Source organism: Arachis ipaensis, chromosome B10, assembly GCF_059453495.1.
Source record: "Arachis ipaensis isolate K30076 ecotype BB chromosome B10, ASM5945349v1, whole genome shotgun sequence".
Lineage (NCBI taxonomy): Eukaryota > Viridiplantae > Streptophyta > Magnoliopsida > Fabales > Fabaceae > Arachis > Arachis ipaensis.
In genome coordinates, this window is record NC_142435.1 from 94,734,268 (window position 1) to 94,758,269 (window position 24,002).

General features: G+C 41.0%; 1 non-coding gene across 1 annotated transcript; it reads left to right on the top strand.

Annotated features, from left to right (window-relative positions):
- Nucleotides 1–4,029: 4,029 nt before the first annotated feature.
- Nucleotides 4,030–4,137, top strand: LOC148580927 (small nucleolar RNA R71). The gene has a single exon (XR_015896232.1). It is a non-coding gene; the product is annotated as a small nucleolar RNA R71 (small nucleolar RNA).
- Nucleotides 4,138–24,002: the final 19,865 nt, after the last annotated feature.

Genomic DNA, 24,002 nt, shown 5'->3' on the forward strand with positions numbered 1-24,002 from the left:
CAATCAAATTCAAAAATATGCACTGTTCAAGCATTCATTCAGAAAAATAATAGCATTGCCACCACATCAAAATAATTAAACTGTTTTAAAATTTGAAATTCATGCACTTCTTTTTCTTTTTCAATTAAAAACATTTTTCATTTAAGAAAGGTGATGGATTCATTTTCATAGCTTTAAGGCATAGACACTTAGACACTAATGATCATGTAATAAAGACACAAACATAAATAAAGATAAAGCACAATTTTCAAAAAATAGAAAAATAAAGAACAAGGAAATTAAAGAACGGGTCCACCTTAGTGATGGCGGCTTGTTCTTCCTCTTGAAGATCTTATGGAGTGCTTGAGCTCCTCAATGTCTCTTCCTTGCCTTTGTTGCTCCTGTCTCATGGTTCTTTGATCTTCTCTAATTTCATGGAGGAGGATGGAATGCTCTTGGTGCTCCACCCTTGGTTGTCCCATGTTGGAACTTAATTCTCCTAGGGAGGTGTTGATTTGCTCCCAATAGTTTTGTGGAGGAAGATGCATCCCTTGAGGTATCTCAGGGATTTCATGATGAGGAATTTCCTCATGCTCTTAATGAGGTTCTCTTGTTTTCTCCATCCTTTTCTTAGTGATGGGCTTGTCCTCATCAATGAGAATGTCTCCCTCTATGTCCATTCCAACCGAATTGCAAAGGTGACAAATGAGATGAGGGAAGGCTAACCTTGCCAAAGGAGAGGACTTGTCCGCCACCTTGTAGAGTTCTTGGGATATAACCTCATGAACTTCCACTTCCTTTCCAATCATGATGCTATGTATCATGATAGCCCGGTCTATAGTAGCTTCGGACCAGTTGCTAGTGAGAATGATTGAGCGTTGGATGAACTCCAACCATCCCCTAGCCACGGGCTTGAGGTCATGCCTTCTTAGTTAAACCGGCTTCCCTCTTGAATCTCTCTTCCATTGAGTGCCCTCTTCACATATGTCCATGAGGACTTGGTCCAACCTTTGATCAATGTTGACCCTTCTAGTGTAGGGGTGTGCATCTCCTTGCATCATGGTTAAGTTGAATGCCAACCTTACATTTTCCGGACTAAAATCCAAGAATTTCCCTCGGACCATTGTAAGCCAATTCTTAGGGTCCGGGTTCACACTTTGATCATGGTTCTTGGTGATCCATGCATTGGCATAGAACTCTTGAACCATTAAGATTCCAACTTGTTGAATAGGGTTGGTGAGAACTTCCCAACCTCTTCTTCGGATCTCATGTCGGATCTCCGGATATTCGCCCTTTTTGAGCTTAAAAGGGACCTCGGGGATCACCTTCTTCTTGGCCACAACTTCATAGAAGTGGTCTTAATGCACCCTTGAGAGGAATCTCTCCATCTCCCATGACTCGGAGGTGGAAGCTTTTGCCTTCCCTTTCCTTTTTCTAGAGGTTTCTCCGGCCTTTGATGCCATAAATGGTTATGGAAAAACAAAAAGTTTTAGCTTTTACCACACCAAACTTAGAAGGTTGCTCGTCCTCGAGCAAAAGAAGAAATAAGAGAGTAGAAGAAGAAAAAATAGAGGAGACGGAGTGGGCTTTGTGTTTTGGCCAAGGGGGAGAAGTGGTGTTTAGGTTGTGTGAAAATGAAGGAGTGAAGATGGGTTTATATAGGAGTGAGAGGGGTGTGTATGGTTCGGCCATAGAGGGTGGGTTTGTGAGGGAAAGTGGTTTGAATTTGAATGGTGAGGTAGGTGGGGTTTTATGAAGGATGGATGTGAGTGGTGAAGAGAATGGTGGGATTTGATAGGTGAGGGTTTTTTGGGGAAGAGGTATTGAGGTGATTGGTGAAATGGTGAAGAAGAAAGAGAGTGGTGGGATAGGTGGGGATCCTGTGTGGTCCACAGATCCTGAGGTGTCAAGGATATCTCATCCCTGCACCAAGTGGCGTGCAAAACGCCCCTTTCTGCCAATCCTGGCGTTAAACGCCAGGCTGCTGCCCATTTCTGGCATTTAACGCCAGCTTCTTGCCCATTCCGAGCGTTAAATGCCAGTCTGGTGCCCTTTTCTGGCGTTAAATGCCCAGAATGGTGCCAGACTGGGCGTTTAACGCACATTCTGCTACCTTTACTGGCGTTTAAACGCTAGTAACTATCTCCTCCAGGGTGTTCTATTTTTCATTCTGTTTTTCACTTTGTTTTTGCTTTTTCAATTGTTTCTGTAACTTCACATGATCATCAACCTACAGAAAACATAAAATAACAAAAGAAAATAGAAATTTAACATAGATAAGTAAAAATTGGATTGCCTCCCAATAAGGGCTTCTTTAATGTCAATAGCTTGACAGTGGCTCTCATGGAGCCTCACAGATGTTCAGAGCAATGTTGGAACCTCCCAACACCAAACTTAGAGTTTGAATGTGGGGGGTTCAACACCAAACTTAAAGTTTAGTTGTGGCCTCCCAACACCAAACTTAGAGTTTGACTGTGGGGGCTCTGTTTGACTCTGTATTAAGAGAAGCTCTTCGTGCTTCCTCTCCATGGTGACAGAGGGATATCCTTGAGCTTTAAACACAAGGGAGTCTCCATTCACTTGAATGATCAATTCTCCTCTGTCAACATCAATTACAGCTTTTGTTGTGGCTAGGAAGGGTCTGCCAAGGATGATGGATTCATCCATACACTTCCCAGTCTCTAGGACTATGAAATTAGCAGGGATGTAATGGTCTTCAACCTTTACCAGGACATCCTCTACAAGTCTATAAGCCTGTTTCTTTGAATTGTCTGCCATCTCCAGTGAGATTCTTGCAGCTTGTACCTCAATGATCCCTAGCTTCTCCATTACAGAGAGAGGCATAAGGTTTATGCTTGACCCTAGGTCACACAGAGCTTTTTCAAAGGTCATGGTGCCTATGGTATAAAGGATTGAGAATTTTCCAGGGTCTTGTCTCTTCAGAGGTAATCTCTGCCTAGTCATGTCATCCAGTTCTTTGATGAGCAATGAAGGTTCATTCTCCCAAGTCTCATTACCAAATAACTTGGCATTTAGCTTCATGGTTGCTCCAAGGTACTTAGCAACTTGCTCTTCAGTGACATCTTCATCCTCTTCAGAGGAAGAATATTCATCAGAGCTCATGAATGGCAGAAGTAGATTTAATGGAATCTCTATGGTCTCAGTATGAGCCTCAGATTCCCATGGTTCCTCATTAGGGATCTTCATGGAGGTCAGTGGGCGTCCATTGAGGTCTTCCTCAGTGGGAATCACTGCCTCTTCCTCCTTTCCAAGTTCGGCCGTGTGGGTTGTTGTTATGGCCTTACACTCTCTTTTTGGATTCTCTTCTGTATTGCTAGGGAGAGTGCTAGGAGCGAGTTCAGTAATTTTCTTACTCAGCTGACCCAATTGTGCCTCCGAATTTCTAATGGAGGACCTTGTTTCAGTCATGAAACTTTGAGTGGTTTTGATTAGATCAGAGATAATGGTTGTTAAGTCAGAGGGGTTTTGCTTAGAATTCTCTGTCTGTTGCTGAGAAGATGATGGAAAAGGCTTGCTATTGCTAAACCTGTTTCTTCCACCATTATTGTTGTTAAAACCTTGTTGAGGTCTCTGTTGATCCTTCCATGAGAGATTTGGATGATTTCTCCATGAAGGATTATAGGTGTTTCCATAGGATTCTCCCATGTAATTCACTTCTTCCATTGTTGGGTTTTCAGGATCATAAGCTTCTTCTTCAGAGGAAGCTTCCTTAGTACTGCCTGTTGCTGCTTGCATTTCAGATAGACTCTGAGAAATCATATTGACTTGTTGGGTCAATATTTTATTCTGAGCCAATATGGCATTCAGAGTATCAATCTCAAGAACTCCTTTCTTCTGAGTTGTCCCATTATTCACAAGATTCCTTTCAGAGGTGTACATGAATTGGTTATTTGCAACCATTTCAATGAGTTCCTAAGCTTCTACAGGTGTCTTCTTCAGATGAAGAGATCCTCCAGCAGAGCTATCCAATGACATCTTGGATAGTTCAGACAGGCCATCATAGAAGATTCCTATGATGCTCCATCCTGAAAGCATGTCAGAAGGGCACCTTCTGATCAATTGCTTGTATCTTTCCCAAGCTTCATAGAGGGATTCACCATCCTTCTGTCTGAAGGTTTGGACTTCCACTCTCAGCTTACTCAATTTTTGAGGTGGAAAGAACTTTGCCAAGAAGGCATTGACTGGCTTTTCCCAAGAGTTCAGGCTTTCTTTAGGTTGTGAATCCAACCATGTCCTAGCTCTGTCTCTTACAGCAAAAGGAAAAAGCATAAGTCTGTAGACTTCAGGGTCAACCCCATTGGTCTTGACAGTGTCACAGATTTACAAGAATTCAGCTAAGAACTTATGAGGATCTTCCAATGGAAGTCCATGAAACTTGCAATTCTGTTGCATTAGAGAAACTAATTGAGGCTTAAGCTCAAAGTTGTTTGCTCCAATGGCAGGGATTGAGATGCTTCTCCCATAGAAGTCGAAAGTAGGTGCAGTAAAGTCACCAAGCACCTTTCTTGCATTGTTGGCATTATTGTTTTCAGCTGCCATGGTTTCTTCTTATTTGAAGAGTTCTGTTAGGCCCTCTAAAGAGAATTATTCTTTAGCTTCTCTTAGCTTTCTCTTCAAGGTTCGTTCAGGTTCAGGATCAGCTTGAACAAGTAGCCCTTTATCTTTGTTCCTACTCATATGAAAGAGAAGAGAACAAGAAAGTATGGAATCCTCTATGTCATAGTATAGAGATTCCTTGAAGTGTCAGAAGAAAAGAAGAATAGAAGAAGGTGGTAGATGGAGGAGAATTCGAACATATACAGAAAGAGGAAGTTCGAATTGTACCTTGAGGAGGAGTCTTAGTCCCTTAAATAGAAGGATGTGAGAAGAGGGGAAGAATTTTCGAAAATTAATTAAAAGATTTTAAAAAGAAATTTGAAAATTTGATTGAGATTTTCGAAAACTAAGATTGGGAAAGAAATAAAGTGATTTTTGAAAAAGATTTTGAAATTAGAAAAACATATGATTGAAAAAATTAATTTTGAAAAAGATGTGATTGAAAAGATATGTTTGAAAAGATATGATTGAAAATCAATTTAGAAAAAGAAAATTTTTAAAATTAAAGTTGATTTCTTGACTATCAAGAAATTAAAAGATATGATTTTAAAATTTAAAGTTTGATCCTTTCTTAATAGGCAAGTAACAACTTGAAAATTTTGAATTAATCTTTAATTATAGCAAGGATTTTTGAAAATAGTAAAATTAAATATAAAATGGAAAGAAATTGATTTTGAAAGAGATATGATTGAAAAGATATGATTTGAAAAAGATTTGATTTTGAAAAATTATGAAAACTTGAAAAAAAATGTGAATTAAAAACAAAATCTTCCCTCTAGTGTCATCCTGGGGTTAAACGCCCAGAATGGTGCCCATTTTGGCGTTTAACGCCCAAATCTTTACCTTTTTGGGCGTTAAACGCCCAGCCAGGTACCCTGGCTGGCGTTTAAACGCCAGTTTTCCTTCTTCACTGGGCGTTTTGAACGCCCAGCTTTTTCTGTTTGATTCCTCTGCTGAATGTTCTGAATCTTCAATTCTCTATATTATTGACTTGAAAAGACATAGTTTTGAAAAATATTTTTGAATTTTTGATGATGAGAAACAATAAAAATGCAACTAAGATCAAATAAACAATGCATGCAAGACACCAAACTTAAATGTTTGTATACTAAGGACTATAACAATGTAAAAATGCATATGAAAAACAACAAAATACACTAAACAAGAGAATTTAAAGATCAGAGCAATGAAATCATCAAGAACAACTTGAAGATCAATGAAGAACAATAATGCATGTATTCAAAAAATGCAAGAAGAATAAAAACATGCAATTGACACCAAACTTAAAAATTGATACTAGACTCAAACAAGAAACATAAAATATTTTTGATTTTTATGGTTTTAAAAATTTTTTTTGTGATTTTCGAAACTTATATGGAAAAGAAAATAAAGAGAATCAAAACTTTTAATGAGAATTCCAGGAATCATGCAATGTTAGTCTAAAGCTTTTGTCTAAAAAGGATTAGACATGTTTGGCCAAGCTTCAGCAGGACATTACATTCAATAGCTAAATTGATGAGAATCAATCAGCTTTTGTGATGGTGGGAACATCACCTTGAAACTGTAGAATTCATTCTTAAAAATTCTGAAAAGTACCTAATCTAAGCAACAAGATGAACCGTCAGTTGTCCAAACTTGAACAATCCCCGGCAACGGCGCCAAAAACTTGGTGCACGAAATTGTGATCATCAACAATGGCGCCAAAGGACTTAGAGCTCTTAAACATGAATCACACTTTGTCACAATTCCACACAACTAACCAGGAAGTGCACTGGGTCGTCCAAGTAATAAACCTTACGTGAGTAAGGGTCGATCCCACGGAGACTGTCGGCTTGAAGCAAGCTATGGTCACCTTGTAAATCTCAGTCAGGTAGATTCAAATGGTTATGGAGAATTGATAATTAAAAGATAAATAAAACATAAAGTAAAGATAGAGATACTTATGTAATTCATTGGTAGGAATTTCAGATAAGCGTATGAAGATGCTTTGTTCCTCCTGAACCTCTGCTTTCCTATTGCCTTCTTCCAATCATTCATACTCCTTTCCATGGCAAGCTCTATGTTGGGCATCACCGTTGTCAATGGCTACTTTCCGTCCTCTCAGTGAAAATGTTCAACGCACGCTGTCACCGCACGGCTAATCATCTGTCGGTTCTCGATCATGTTGGAATAGGATCCATTGATCATTTTGCGTCTGTCACACGCACAACACTCGCGAGTTTGAATCTCGTCACAGTCATCCCTTCCCAGATCCTACTCAGAATACCACAGACAAGGTTTAGACATTCTGGATCTCAAGAATGGCCGCCAATAATTCTATCCTATACCACGAAGGTTCCAATCTTAGATTAGAAACCCAAGAGATACGCATTCAAGCCATTGCTAGTAGAACAGAGGTGGTTGTCAGGCACATGTTCATAGGTGAGAATGATGATGAGTGTCACGGATCATCACATTCATCAAGTTGAAGAACGAATGAATATGTTGGAGAAGAAATAGACTTGAGTTGAATAGAAAAATAATAGTACTTGTATTAATTCATGAAGAACAGCAGAGCTCCACACCTTAATCTATGGTGTGTAGAAACTCCACCATTGAAAATACATAAGAACAAGGTTCAGGCATGGCTGTGAGGCCAGCCCCCAAACGTGCATAAGACTCTCAAAGATCAAAAGTTTATCCAGTGTCAAAATACAATAGCAAAAGGTCCTATTTATAGAGAACTAGTAGCCTAGGGTTTACAGAAATCAGTAATTAATGCAGAAATCTTCTTCCGGGCCCACTTAGTGTGTGCTTGGGCTGAGAATTGAAGCTTTCATGTATAGAGACTTTTCTTGGAGTTAAACGCCAGCTTTTGTGCCAGTTTGGGCGTTTAACTCCAGCTTTTGTGTCAGTTTTGGAGTTAAACGCCAGAATTCTTGAGCTGACTTGGAACGCCTGTTTGGGCCATCAAATCTCGGGCAAAGTATGGACTATTATATATTGCTGGAAAGCCCAGGATGTCTACTTTCCAACGCAATTAAGAGCGCACCAATTGGGCTTTTGTAGCTCCAGAAAATCCACTTTGAGTGCAGGGAGGTCAGAATCCAACAGCATCTGCAGTCCTTTTTCAGCCTCTGAATCAGATTTTTGCTCAGGTCCCTCAATTTCAGCCAGAAAATACCTGAAATCACAGAAAAACACACAAACTCATAGTAAAATCCAGAAGAGTAATTTTTATTTAAAAACTAAAAAAAAACATAATAAAAACTAACTAAAATATACTAAAAACATACTAAAAACAATGCCAAAAAGCGTATAAATTATCCGCTCATCAATCATGAACGTGCGTATTGAGTTTTTAGTGCCGTTACTAAGGAATGGAATGATCACGATTTCGCACACCAAATTGCAAACTAAACTAAATGGCTAAGATATAAACTAAAGTGCAAAATGCGGAAATAAAGTAAAAATACAGCAAAAGAACAATGTGCAAGTACTGAAAAATAAAAAATAAAGATAAAAATACAGAAAAATAAACAAAATAAGATAAAAAGAGTCTGTAGTGGTTCACCAAAAAGATACGCCCAGGATGGCAACCTCCCCACACTTAAAATAAAGCATCATCCTCGATGGTCACTCAAGCTGGGTGTGAAGGAGTGTCATCACCGGAAGGATGGGCTGCTGGAGTCTCAGTGGTGGCCTGAAGGTTTGCAGACTGGATAAGGGTAGGAGGATCTGTCTGCTGCAGTGGAGGCTCTGACTGTATAGGAATCTCTGGATCAGCGGCCTATATCTGGTGTGGCTCCTCCTACTGTGACGCGGCCTGCTCCAGTCCTGCCTGCTCAGCCTCTCTCTGTGCATGCGTCTCCTCCTCATGCTCGTCCGCCTCCTCCTCAGAGGACTCTGATGGTGTGTCAGGCTCTGAGGAAATGTTGCCGCCAGATCAGATCATCAACTTGAGGTGCTCATAGCGTCGCTTGTTGCGACGCTCAGATCGCTCATATCACCGCCGGTTGTGGCGCTCCATCTGGTCCAGCTGCTGAAATAGGCGGTGCACGAGGTGGTAAACGGGTTCTGAGGCAGGTGAAGGTACAGTGGTGGTAGCTGGGAGGGGCACGGTGGTGCGGTGGCGGAACAGTGCGATGCGGTGGTGGAGCAGATTGGGTTGGAGGGTAGGGTTTGGGTTGGGTGAGGGGTTGTGATGGTGGGAGGGGCGGCACTGGCGGCGGGGTGGTCGGGGTTGGCCGCGGGGGGGGGGGGGGGTGGAGGGTGGGCAGTGGCGGAGGAGGGCGACGGTGGGTGAGAGGGAAGATTGGGAGTGGTGCTGGGAGAAAAGAAAGAATAGAAGGAGAGAGGGGTTGGTTTTCGGCGATGGGGTGTGGTGGTGGGGGTGGTGTGGTGGTCGGCGGTGGTGGCTGGAAGTGTTAGTGGTTGGGTGGTGGAAGAGGGAGGGTTGCAGAGAAGAGAGGAAGAAGAAGGGCGGTATGTGGGGGCGCGACGGGTAGGGTTTCGCATGATAGGGGGTTAGTGATTTTGAATCCACGCGAACGCGTGGAGCACGCGATCGCGTGACTAGGGTGAAATGGAGTTGACGCGGTCGCGTGATTGACGCGATCGCGTGGAATGGGTGAAAGATGGATGACGCGGACGCATGGGACACGCGACCACGTCGCTGAAATTTATGCTAGACGCACACTTCCAGCGTCATTTCAGCGCAACTCTCTGTCTTCAGTTAGGGGGCCATAATATCCACGCGACGCGGACGCGTTGCTCACACTTACGCGTGGGATGGGTGTTTTGCAAGTGACGCGTTTGCGTCAGGGACGTGGACGTGTGGGCCGTTTTATGCTAAACGCACACCAGCCGTACGATTCCTGCCCAGATGTTTGGGCGTTGGATTTTTTACACTGATTTCCAGATCACGCGTTTACGTGATTGACGTAGACGCGTGGGAGGTTTTTTTTTATGCAATTATGCAATTATGTAGTATGCAATGCTAATGAATAATATCCAGGTTCAATGAAAATAATATAATATAAAAACAAACAACACGAAATAAAATTGAAAAAGAAACGACCATACCATGGTGGGTTGTCTCCCACCTAGCACTTTTAGTTAAAGTCCTTAAGTTGGACATTGGATGAGCTTCCTGCTATGGTGGCTTATGCTTAAATTCATCTAGAAATCTCCACCAATGTTTGGAATGCCAACAGCCTCCGGGGTCCCAAACTAAGCATGTAAAGCTTTTGTGCAGCTTCAAATAGGTTCTCAGACTCCCGGCGTGACGAATGTCAGAATAGATTCCAGGATCCCAAACCTTGCTTTTAAAATTGCCTTTGTCTTGATCTATATTCTTCCATCCGGGCGGTTCAGAAATTGTATTCTCACCAAGATGACCAAACGCCTTCCGAGACCCATTCAATTGAACTTGGTACCAATCCGTGCACTTCGAATTGAAGCGTGGAACCTTATTGAATCTTGCACACCAGCTCTGAGTACGAGCCATTTCCCTCTTACTCTTAAAGCCGCAGAAAGCTCTAAGCTGGCCATCTGTTTCAAGCAAACCATATTCAAGTGGAAAAGTAAACATAAAGGTTAAGGATTGTACCCACTTGAAGCTTGTATTAGGTGGTAATGGCCTTGGGATAGGTGTTTCCAGTGGTTTTGTAAGCTCTACTCCCTTGTATTCTTCTGTGAATTCCTCCACTTCCTTGCAAAATTCTTCAACCGGAACTTCTATGTCTTCTTCGTCACTCAAGTAATACGTTAGAGGTTGAGAGAAATCTACCTTGACATCATCTTCGTATTCACTTGGATAAGGTTCTTCAGGCTCAAGGAGTTCAGTTGCGGATGTGAGTTCGTGATTAGGAGAGCTTGATTCATGATCATCACTGCCTATGGAATCAACTACTTGATCTGTTCCGTCCAATTTTTCACAAGGTATATGCTTTGGAGCTTGTGCAATGTCCTCTTTGGCATCAATTTCGAACTTCTCAGCATAATCCTTTACAGTTCTCGATTCCCATGGAGGTTCAGCATCTCCTAAATCTTCAACCACTTCTTCCTCTACAACTATCATGGCTTCCTCCACTTGTTCTAATACAAAGCCATGCTCTTCATTGTCCACAAAGGTTTCTAGTGTCTCCTTCATGCTTCGCTCTTCTTTTGATTCTCCACATGTAGCCATGGGAGTGCTTCGAGTGCTCAGATGTCGGGAGGCTATTATGTTTACTACCTCAGTTAAGGCAGTAGTGAGTTCTAGTACGCCCTTTTGCATCCTCACTTGCCCTTGAAGAAGAATATGAAGTTTGTCATTCATTGGAGGTTGGGGTGGGTATGAGGGTTCATTGGTTGGGAAAGAGGGTTCATAATAAGAATGTGATGGTTCTTGGGAATAATTGGATTAGGATTGTGGTAGATAAGGGTCATACGGTGGTGAATGGTGAAAAGGAGCTTGTGAGTGTGGTGGTCCAAAGCTACGTTGAGAGGATGGTCTATAAGCACAGGGTGGGGCTTGTTGGTAATTACAAGGGGGTCCACCATGTCTATCAGCTTGGTATGCATTGTAGAGTGGTCCTTGCCCATGATATCTTGGAGGGTGTTGTTGCCTAAAGGGTTGATCAGGGCCTCTTGGCTCCATCCATCTTTGATTGCTTAGACCTTGATGCATATTCCTGTTGTAGCTTCCACTCCCTTCAACAAATTTAGAGCCAAACTCAAAGCGAGAGGGGTGAGAATTCATAGTAGCTAATAGAAATAAAAGGGAAAAACAAAAACAAATAAACAAATAAAAAAATATTTAAAATAACCAATAATAAGGCACACGTTTGCAGCTCCCCGGCAACGGTGCCATTTTGACGATCAGTAAAGAAATGTAAAAAATATAATCGCATTGCAAGTATAGCTTCTAAACCAACAAAAAATCCTTTCGTGCAAACGTTTTGGTTGTCACAAGTAACAAACCCCTTTAAAATTGATAACCGAAGTATTTAAACCTCGGGTCGTCTTCTCAAGGAACTGCAGAGAGGTGTTCTTATTATTGGTTATGAGTTTTGTAAATTGGGGGTTTTGAAAGTAAGGAACAAGTAATTTAAATGACAATTAAAATAAATAAAGAACTGTAAAATAAACTCTTGGCGAGGTATGAAAATTCCGAAGTCCTATCCTAGTTACTTCCTATGAGAATTGAAGTTAATCCCACTTAGTTAACCCTTATGAAGGCAAGGGAAAGTCAAGTGAACTAATTAGTTAGATTCCCAAGTCCTAGCCAACTCCTAAGGAAAGACTAGAGGTAGTGGAATTTCAGTCAATTAGCAAACATAACAATCAATCACGATAAGTTGATAACTCAAAAGCTTCCAGATAATCAATTAAAGCCAAGAATATAAAAACTAAATAGGAATCATAAATCTGAAATACCTCAATTATATTAATAAGAGAAAATCAATCTAAACAGAAAGAGTTCATAAGCCAATTTGGCAACATAAGTAATTAAAGGAAAGCATTAAAGTATCTGAAAGTAAGAGAGAAATATAAAGTAAAGGAAATATTGAACCTGAGAAAGAGTTGAAATCCTAAATCCTTTAAGAGGAATCCTAATCCTAAAACCTAAGAGAGAGAGGAGACAACCTCTCTCTCTAAAAACTACATCTAAAGTATGAAGAGTAATTAATTGAAGGCCTCCCTGTGAATGGATGCATTCACCCACTTTATAACCTCTAATCTGTGCTTTCTGGACTTGGATCTGGGCCAAAAAGGGTTTCAGAAATCGCTGGGAGCGTTTTCTGTAGTTTCTGGTGCGTGGCGTCTGTCACGCGTCCGCGTGGGTCACGCGGTCGGGTCGTCTGGAGTTTTCCTTATCACGCATTCGCTTTGGTCATGCGTACGCGTCATATGCGTTCTGCTCAAGGCACGCGTCTGCATCAGTCACGCGTTCGCGTCACTGCCTTTTTCGGGCTAGGCATGCGGCCGCGTCGCCCATGCGTTCGCGTCGCTGCCAGTTTCTTCAAAAACTCCATTTTGTGCTTTCCTTCCATTTTTGTATGTTTCCTTTCCATCCATTAAATCATTCCTGCCTTAGGAGATCTGAAAATACATAAATCACGGCATCGAACGGTAATAAAAGGTAATTAAAATAACTATTTTTAAAGCATGGGAAACATGTTTTTCACATATATCACATAATAAGGAAGGGAAAGTAAAACCATGCAATTTCACATGAATAAGTGGGTGAAGGGTTGAATAAATCACTTAAATTGAGCACAAAATATATCATAAAATATGGGTTTATCACTGCTCCGAGTAATGAAATCCAAATGACGAAGAAGAGGGACATCGTTAGTAGGAATAACACCATAAGGAGCAATCTGCTGATCGACAAACCCAACAGCATCGAAGTTAGGGGCATCTAGATTGAAGGGCTCAACAATCCTTTGTCTTTTGGGAAGAGGGCCGGCAGAGGGAGAAGAGGTAGCAGTAGAAGTCTGGGGGGGATCAACTAAACGGACCTGAGGCGTAGGAATCATCTTCCTCGGCCCAGCAGTATTCAAAACAGGCTTCTTGGGAGGAACTTGGGAAGACCCTTCCCCAGCAACCTTGCCCAAGATGTGCTGCGCTGTTGTAGCTTTTCTCGCCTTCTTAAAGGAATTCATAGATTCGTTGTTTTTAATCATCTCTGAAAATACACAAAAAACCAAGTTATAAACTAGAAGGAAAAAGCTCGAAAGAATAAAGCAAATACGACAAATATCAACGAAGTAGACCCCTACCCAGTTCAGCTCGGAGAAGTAAAGGATTTCCTAAAAATTTCTTAGTATCAAGATGGGGAGGCTGCCCCCAGTTCTCTTCCAATATAGTTACAAAAGCTTGCTCAATTTTGTCCAACATCTCCTAGGTGTACCTAGACACCACTACATTCCTTTGCTACTCTAAAGGAAAGCTGGGCTCGCCATTCTCATCCAAAAAGAACGGTCGAGCTCCTTCAACAGCTCGGACCTTAAAAAAGTAATTCTTAAAATCCCTAAAAGACTCATCATACATGGAAAAAACTTTGTGTCTTGGCAGACCTGAAAGAAATCTAAGAAGCTTTCTTTTTGGTAGTCCCAGGTTTGGTCAACATAAAGAGGTACAGAAAGAGGGTTTGAGAAGGTTTAACATCAAATTCTTGACAAAACAATTGAAAAATTTTGATAAATCCCCATGAGTTCGGATGAACCTGAGATGGAGCTACATTACACGACTACAACAGGTCGGTCTCAAAAGGGGTGAAAGAAAGGGTGATGTTCATTTGGCTAAAAAAGAAGTCGTACACATAAAAGAAGGGACGATCCCCCTAGGTCGGAACAGGGAAGCAAACCCTCTCATCAGAATAAGGTGCTACCAATTCATAATTGTTCTCTTGATCTCTACTACTACAGATTCGATGATGTTTTCTAAGCTCCGCACAGAATTCAGAGTTAACTACAGAAACACACAGCAGGACAAGGGAGTCCAGCCAGTCAGACATACCCTCAGGAACCTTGGAAGACGTCTCGACAATATTTTTGCGAGAAGACATGGTCAACTAGTCCTACAGCCAGAAAAAGAAAATGTATTACTAACCAAAATAGCTCAGACAAAAAGAAATCATCTCGGACAAACATGACTCAGAATAATACAAACAGTAAAAGGAAAACCCCAAGACGCACAACAAGGTCCAGGGGCATCCTTTGGAGGCAGGGACAGGGTAAGGACTCAGAAAAAAGTCTACAAGGCTACACCACAACAAAACTCTCAGTGAAGAAAGATAATCCCCTTCCAAATAAGCAACGACACGAGAAGAAAATCAAAGCAAGCCATCACAAAAACATTATCTTCTACAAGTTTATCAGTAAAGAAAACTACCAACATGGCGAAATCATCAAAGGCGCAACCCTTTTCAAGAATCAAGCAGAAGCCTTAGTAAAAAACATGCAGTTCATAAAAATCAAAAGATACAAACCAGAAACAATAATGGCATGCAGAAACCCTAAAAACATCAAAGGCAAAAAGGATCATTCAAAATCGAAGAAACTCCCAGAGCACACATTGTAGTAATAATCAGATGCACGACCAACATAGAAAAGATTTAAGCTTTCTAAAACCTAGCAAGATCAAAACTTTTCAAGCATAAAGTGAGTACGGAAAGAAAGAAGAAGAAAGAAGGACCAACCTGTAAAGTAAGGAGACAGCGAAAACAGAAACGAATAGCGAGCCTACACTAACGATCACCACTAAGGAGAGCATGAAGACGTAAAGAATTGGGGGCAAAAGAACAAAAGAGTTACAGACGAAACGAAAGAAAAAAAGAGAAAAGAGGAAGTTACAGCAAGAAGAGAAAACCCTTTTTTCGTGAAAATTCAAAATGAAAGTAGGAGGCAAAAGAAATGGAGCATTAGAAAATTAATTAATGGGTTATTAAACCCTCACACATTCCCAAAGCAAAGGGACGTGTGCTTTGAAAAGGATGAGGAAAAAAGAAAAACGTTTCGCATTCAGAGGAATCTCTACAAAAGAAATCAATAATGCTCGAGCTCGACTTCTCCAGAGAAGGATTGAAATCCTAAAACTAAGGACTCGACCTCAAGAGGAAGATTGCACTCGAGCAGGGGCACTGTTCATACCCGGGGTTGAGCTATTCGACCCGGGTTGTTTGACGACAAGTCGACCGACCTCTTCAGATTAGAACTACCTGACCTCTTCTCAAAGAGCTCGACAAAACTGCTACAGAGGCCCAAGAAGGCCCAGACCAAGGAACACAGCCCAAATCTAGAGGTGGCCAAAGCCTAAGAAAGATAAGGACGGTTCTCCCTAAAGATAAGATAACTCCACTCAAAGATAAGATAAGATAACTATCTTATCTCCAGAAAGGTCACTCCACACAATTATAAATACACTGGAGCACCCAAGTATAACTCATACTCTGGTTCTAAAAAAAAACCTGCTTAATACCCTTGCTAACTTAAGCATCGGAGTCCCTTGTAGGTACCACCACCCTCCGGTGACGAAGGATCAACATCACCAACAAGTCCAACAAGTCGGACACGGCGGCTCCAGCCACCACCCGTAAATCGGATGCATCATCGCCGACCAGCAGAAAAGATCTCGTCCGAGATCGACCTACAGTTTCAGGTAACCCTCGGAACAGTAGGGAAAAGTAAGACTCATGCAATGCAATGCAACCTATATATATGAATGCAACTATATGCTAAGATGATTTTGCCTACTTGGTCAAAAGTAAATAAGTCCTTCAAGACAAACATAAATCAGATATCACTAATTAAAATCATACAGTAAAAACAAGTAAACTTGTAAGAAGACAGCTCATGAAAGCAGGGAACATAGAATTAAGCATTGAACCCTTACTGGTAGTGTATGTGTACTCTAATTACTCAAGTGTATAGGGTAATCACTCTAGTCTTCTCTAGTCATGCTTTCTAAACCTTGTTCTTCACCTAACCGATCAACAAATATTTAATGTACCAATGCAAACATCATGAGGTCTTTTCAAGGTTGTAATGGGGCTAAGGTAAAGGTGAGGGTATATATATGGCTAAGTGAGCTATAAATTGAATCCTTGACTAACCTAAGCTCTCACCTATATACACACTCTATATAATTTTAAATTCATGCCTAGCTACCCAAAATTCCCACTTTTGCATATTTAACATACTCATGCATCAACCCTTCTTTCAATTTTTATCATATATGCATTGATCTTTTCCTTAACTTAACTTAGCATTGGGGTAATTTTGTCCCCTTATTTATTTACTTATTTATTTATTGAATATTTTTGGATTTTTTTTATTTTTTTATTTTTTTATTTTTTATGTATATAAATAGAAGTAAACATAACTTATCAATGCACATGGATTTTTAATTTTTCTGGTCTCACATGAGTAGGTACCCAAATTCCTAATATTTTATCATTTAAACATTGTATACTTTCATTAACCTAAGTTTCCACAGTTTTCCCACACTTAATTGACACACAATCTCTATCTTAAGCTAATCCAAAGACTCAATTTGGGGTATTTAATTATTTTTCTGCTTAAGGCTAGTGATGTGGTAAAATATAGAACAAATGGGGATTAAAAGGCTCAAAGTGGCTAACAAAGGTAATTGAAAGGGTAGGCTATTTGGGATAAGTGAGCTAATAACAAGTAATGGCCTCAATCATATGCATGCATATAAATACACTAAACATTGGACATATAGGATGGAACAAAATATAGATTACAATCATCGAGAAGAAAAACAGACAGGAATAAAATTTTATGGTTAAATAATGTAACCATGTAATTAAGCTCAAGTCTCACAGGTTGTGTGTTCTAGCTTTTTAAACTATGTTCCAAATAAAACTTCAAAAATGTTTAACATAATAGTTTTGATTTAAATTAGTGAAATTTTTTAAAAAAAAAATAGGGTCTTAAAAAGAAACTTATTTGTTTTTTCAACCAAATAGAACATGCATGCAAATAACTATTACTATGAAATCTATCATATCCTAAAAAAATAAAAGAAAATAAATATCCTATTCTATTGGTGTTAAGAAAGAGAAATTACCTCCGGAAGTCAGGTACTAATCGACCTCCCCACACTTAAAGCTTTGCACCGTCCTCGGTGCCATCAGTTAGGAACAAAGGGGGGCTGGTAGCAGTATCTCCACAATCAGGACCGTTATGGCTCCTTGTGCTGGTAAAGGAAGTGGAATCTGGGGTGTTCGGGTCTTTTTCAGGTGGGTGGTTACCAACAAGCAGCTCCTTGAGGTATGTGAATCGGCGCTGGTTTTGGCGCTCCCTTAGCTTTGCCTTCCGGTCTTGTCGGTCCAACCTCTCAAGTATCTGATTTAGCGGTTGATTTGTTGAAGGTGCTAATGGTTTGGACAGAGAAGGAATATCTCTGACCGGTTCTATAGGTCGGCTGGTAGTGGCTGTTGGAGGTCTGATGTACTTTCCGTTAGGGACGTACTGATCATCCCGTGGAATCATGTCCCTGGTGTCCCTAGCTCTGTAGGAGACTTCGGCTGCGGATACGAGATCTGAAACCAAGGCGGGAAAAGGTAAGTTGCCTGCAATTTGTACGTGTCCCATGGCGTGCCGGATGTGTCTTGGTAAGTTGAGGGGCTGGTCTATAATGATACACCAGAGGAGAACAGCCATATCTGCAGTGAAGGAGGACTCATGAGTGCTCAGAAAGATGTAATGGGACATAATCTGTGCCCAAACTCGAACCTCCATGGTGAGTGCTGAAGCCAATATGCCCTTTGGTCGGGATCGATGGTATCTAGAGATCCATCTGTTGCCAGGTTGTGCGATAACTCTGAGAAGGGCGTCCCAGTCAAATTGATATGTCTGGCGCTTGAATGAGGCTTCTTGGAATGTGTCTAATCCTTCTGGAGCAGGGGGAAGATTTAAAGCTTGTTGAATGGCCTCTTCAGTTATGGGGACTTGCTTCTGACTGACATAGACAGACTGCAGGGTTGGCATGTGAAAATTGGAGTAGAATTCAACTACCCATGAGAGATTAACCTACTGTGGCTGTCTCCGTAAGAATTCCCATTGTCTACGTTCAATTCGGAGCTCAACAAACTCAACAATGTTGGTTGGGAGGATGTGAAGGTGCTCATTATTATAGTTCCTCGCAGCCAGGATGGGAAACATCTACTCACAGTAGCGGTTAGTGAACTGCGCAGTGTCCTTTGCTGTAAAGGCTTTTTCTGTTTCATTGACCTTAATGATTCTCTTTACCCTCTTTGTTGTCATTTTGACTCCAGTTGAGGATGGTTCTGCAGCTAGTGCTCTTTTTGTTCCTCTCCTTGCCGATGGTTTAGGAGTAGCTTTCTCTTTACCCTTCTTGGTGGCCATCCTAAAAAGGGAAAAGGAAAGTAACATGTGAAGTCAAGGGTTAAAGCAAGGAAGAGCACAGTACAAGTGATAATCAATGCCAAGGTAATGAAGATGTTGTGAACACATGGTCGCGACTATATGTGATCAGTTCATCAATGGAAATATAGCAAGTGCATGTTATGGCAATTATATGCAAGATGTTTATTGGCATGCTGGCAAAGGCATGAGTAGCATAAATCAAGCATTAATTGCCCAATTTGATTATCAAGTGTTTCAAACTAACAATCTGTTTGTATTGACAATTATATTTAACAAATAATATATGAAAAGGGGTTTTGTGAAAAAACAAGCATTAGAGTAGAAGAATAGAATAATATAAAAATGCACAATGCCATACGGGCTTTTTCACAAATACTTAGCATGCATGGTAAATATGTTTTTGAAAGTATTAAATTTGAACATGCAAGCAACCCTTAAGAAGTAATATTAATTGTCAAACAACTTTTTAATAATCCACAAGCAAATATGGAAGAAAATAATCACCCAAATAAATTTCTAACATCAATTAAAAGGATGTAAAAAGAAAAATAAAAAAAAAGAAATCATAGATAATGAAAGTAAAAAGAAGAAAGAAGAAGAAAACATAAATAAAAGTAATAATGGAAAAGTAAAAAGGGAGAGAAGAAAAGAAACATTGATGAAGAAGTTTAAGAGTAAAAGAAGAAAGGAAAAAGTAGCAAGGAATAAAGAAGAAAGAAGGAAAAAGAAAGAATTGATAATGGAGAAGAAAGAATTAGGATTGGGGGAGAAAAGATAAGATATCTGGCGCTGATCTAGTAAAACTGTGCGTCGCATGTGACGCTGACGCGTGCATCACGCATTTGCGTGAGTTGTGATGTTTCCAAGTGACGCGTATGCGTGGGGCACGCGTACGCGTGACTTGATTTGTGCTATTGGCGCGAGAGCAGCCTCGCGCACACACAACTCTTTGTCTCATAGCACTATTGCCAAAAATTAAACCGACACGTGCACGTGAGGGACGCGCACGCGTGGATGGTCTGGTTGGGAAAAATGATGCGAACGCATCAGGGATGCGCATCCATGATACGGCTTGTGCTTCCAGCACCATTCCAGCGCCAGGCCACCACAATTTTCTGTTCAAACACATTTTTACGCCGAATAGCAGGGTCATGTGTGCGCGTGGGTGACGTGCACGCGTGGATGGTTGATTTTTGAATGATGCGGACGCGTCAGGGATGCGTTCGTGTGGGCATGTTTGTGCTTAAGGCACGCCTCCAGCCATGCTCCCCCGTAACTCTCTGTTTAATCCCCTCTTTTTGTCGTATGCACCTATGACGCGAGCGCGTCGTGTGCTCTTTTTTGTTATGTAGAATGTAGAATATAGACTATATGCAATACTAATGAGAAGAGTCACTAAGAAAAATAAAATAAATTAAAATAAAATAAAATGAAGACTGAAACGGAACGATCATACCATGGTGGGTTGTCTCCCACCTAGCACTTTGCTTTTACGTCCTTAAGTTGGACGGTCTTCAGGCTTATTCTGCTTCTGTTGGTGGGTCGTCCAAGAGGAAGACCTCTAGCTCTTTGTGTTCCTTCGTCTTCTCACCATGATAAAGCTTTAGGCAATGTCCACTGACCTTAATGAAATTGGGACATAAAGGATGGCTCTAGTTGAAGACGCCATATGGCTCTTCCTTCCCTACTCTGTAGGGTCCTTCCCATCTGGATCTCAGCTTTCCTGGCATGAGTCTTAGCCTGGAGTTGTAAATGAGAACCAGATCTCTAGGTCTGAACTCTCTTCTCTTAATATGCTTGTCATGCATAGCCTTCACCTTCTCTTTGTATAATCTGGCATTGTCATAAGCTTCGAGGCGAAGCATTTCTAGTTCTGCCAGTTGTAGCTTCCTTCCAGTGCCAGCTTTCTCGAATCCCATGTTGCACTCCCTCATAGCCCAGAATGCCTTGTGTTCCACCTCTACTGGAAGGTGGCAAGCCTTTCCGTACACTAAGCGGAAGGGGCTCATTCCAATGGGTGTCTTATACGCTGTTCGATATGCCCAGAGCGCATCAACAAGTCTGGTGCTCCAGTCCTTCCTATGAAGCTTTACTATCTTCTCCAGAATGCGTTTAATCTCTCTGTTGGACACTTCTGCTTGTCCATTGGTCTGGGGATGATAAGCTGTTTCTACTTTGTGAACTATCGCATGCTTTTTTAGTAGTCCTGCTAAACTCCTGTTACAAAAGTGAGTGCCTTGATCACTCATGATTGCTCGTGGTGAATCAAAGCGGCAGATAATATGGTTTCTAACAAAAGAAATAATAGTGTTAGCATCATCAGTACGGGCGGGAATTGCTTCCACCCATTTAGAAACATAATATACGGCTAACAATATATAAAGGTAACCACTAGAGTTTGGAAATGGACCCATGAAGTCAATGCCCTAAACATAAAAAATTTCACAGAATAGCATAATCTATTGCGGCATCTCATCCCTCTTGGATATATTACCAAATCTTTGGTATGGGGAACAAGATTTGCAAAAGGCAGCAGCATCTTTGAAAAGAGTAGGCCACCAGAATCCACAGTCTAAAATTTTTCTAGCTGTTCTTTGAGGGCCAAAATTTTCACCACTCTCAGAGGAGTGGTAGGCCTCTAAAATGGACTGGAATTCTGATTGGGGCACACACCCTTTAATTATCTAGTCAACACCACACCTCCATAAATATGGATCATCCCATACATAATATTTGGACTCGCTTTTCAACTTGTCTCTCTGATGCTTAGTAAAATTAGGAGGGAAAGTATGGCTAACTAGATAATTAGCTACAGGTGCATACCAAGGAACTACTTCAGATACTTCATGCAAGCTATCAAATGGAAAAGCGTCATTGATAGGAGCAGAGTCATCCTTAATGTGCTCAAGGCGACTCAAGTGGTCTGCCACTAAATTCTGGTTACCACTCCTATCCTTAATTTCTAAATTAAATTCTTGCAGCAACAGTACCCAATGTATTAGCCTTGGTTTAGACTCCTTTTTAGCTAATAAATACTTTAGGGCTGCATGGTCTTAGTATACTACCACCTTTGTACCAAGTAAATAGGCTCGGAATTTATCTAGAGCAAAAACAATAGCCAAAAGCTCTTTCTCAGTGGTGGTGTAATTAGACTAAGAAGCGTCTAAGGTCTTAGACGCATAAGCAATTACGAAAGGATCCTTACCTTCGCGCTGAGCCAGTGCTGCTCCTACTGCATGGTTGGAGGCATCACATATAATCTCAAAAGGCTGGCTTCAATCTGGTCCTCTCACAATTGGAGCTTGAGTCAGGGCGATCTTCAGCTTATCAAATGCTTGCATGCAATCCTCACTGAACTCGAACTCAATATCTTTCTGCAGTAGTCTGGATAAAGGCAATACTACCTTACTGAAGTCCTTGATAAATCTCCTGTAGAAACCTGCATGGCCCAGGAATGAACGGACTTCCCTCACAGAGGAGGGGTAAAGTAAACTAGAAATGACATCTACCTTTGCTGGATCTACAGAAATGCCAGTATTAGAGACAACATGTCCTAGTACAATACCTTATTTTACCATAAAATGACATTTTTCAAAATTCAATACAAGGTTTGAGCAAACACACCTGTCTAATACTCTAGATAAAATATCCAAGCAAGGTTTAAATGAATCACCATATACGCTAAAATCATCCATGAAAACTTCCATACAGTTCTCAATAAGATCTGAAAAGATGCTCATCATGCATCTTTGGAAAGTAGCCAGTGCATTACATAAGCCAAAAGGCATCCTTTTGTATGCATACGTTCCAAAGGGACATGTAAAAGTAGTCTTTTCCTGATCTTCAGAAGCTATATAGATTTGAAAGTAGCCTGTATAACCATCTAAAAGCAATAATGGGATTTACCTGACAGGCAATCAAGCATCTGATCAATAAATGGCAAGGGGTAATGATCCTTGCGAGTAGCTTGGTTGAGACGCCTGTAATCAATGCAAACCCTCCATGAATTCTACACTCTAGTTGTCAGGAGCTCTCCATGCTCATTCTTTATTGTTGTGACTCCAGACTTCTTGGGCACTACTTGTACTGGACTGAACCATTCGCTGTCTGAGATGGGGTAAATGATATCTGCTTCAAGTAGCCTGGTCACTTCTTTCTTGACAACTTCTAAGATGGTGGGATTCAATCTTCTTTGGGGTTGATGGACAGGCTTTTCTCCCTCTTCTAAGAATATTCTGTGCTCACAAACTTGAGGGCTGATGCCTACTATATCCGCCAAGCTCCACCCAATTGCTTTCTTATGTTTTCTCAGCACATTAAGCATTTGCTCCTCCTGCTGAGAAGTGAGTTCCCTTGCAATGATAACTGGGAACTTCTGATTATCCTCAAGGTAAGCATACTTGAGGTGGGGAGGAAGGGGTTTCAATTCTAATTTTTGCTCATGGCTATGCTCTGGATTATCTTGAGCTAATGATAATTGCAAAGTGTCCTCATTGTGTTCAAAGGGTATCCCCACACTTGGACCTTGCTCCATGTGCTTCTCTTCTACTTCTTCTTGGTGAACTTCAGCTATAGTTTCATCAATGATGTCGCACTGGATGATAGAATAATCTTCTGGAGGGTGCTTCATAGCTTCATTTAAACTGAAACTCATTGCTCTGCCATCTATCTCAAAGGAGTAAGTTCTTGAGAATGCATCCAGCTTGAACTTCGAGGTCTTCAGGAATGGTCTTCCAAGCAGGATTGATGATGGTCTTCCTGAGTCATTAGGGGGTATTTCCAAGATATAGAAGTCAATGGGAAATGTGAGCCCCTTAATGCTCACTAATACATCTTCAGCAATTCTAACTAGTATAATAATGCTTTTATCTGCTAACACAAAATGAGCTGCCGACCTTTTTAAGGGAGGGAGCCTCAAAGCATCATATATAGACAATGACATTATACTAACACACGCTCCTAAATCACACATGCAGTCAGAAAATATTACACCCCCAATGGTACAGTTAACCATGCAAGGACCTGGATCACTACATTTTTCAGGTATACCTCCCATTAAAGCAGATATAGAACTACCTAAAGGAATAGTTTCTAATTCATTAATTTTATCTTTATGTATGCATAAATCTTTCAGAAACTTTGCATATTTAGGTACTTGTTGAATAACATCAAAAAGGGGAACAGTTACCTCAACCTTTTTGAAAATTTCTACCATTTTGGGATTGAGTTCCATCTGCTTTTTGGACTTCCTTGCAAGGTGTGGAAATGGAATAGGAATGGCGCCACTTGCAGCTTCTGTGTCCTTTGGTGCTTCATTCCTTGGCTGAACTACTTCTTCTTCCACCATGTCTTGTACTTCCTCTTCCTTTTCAGCATCTTCCACTTCTACCACATCCTCAGCTGAGGCGTGTTCTGGTGGGCTTGGCTCCTCCTGATTCCTCTCTTGTAGTATGGTTCCAGACCTCAAAGTGATGGCATTGATGCCACCCTTGGGGTTAGGTAAGGGTTGAGAGGGAATTC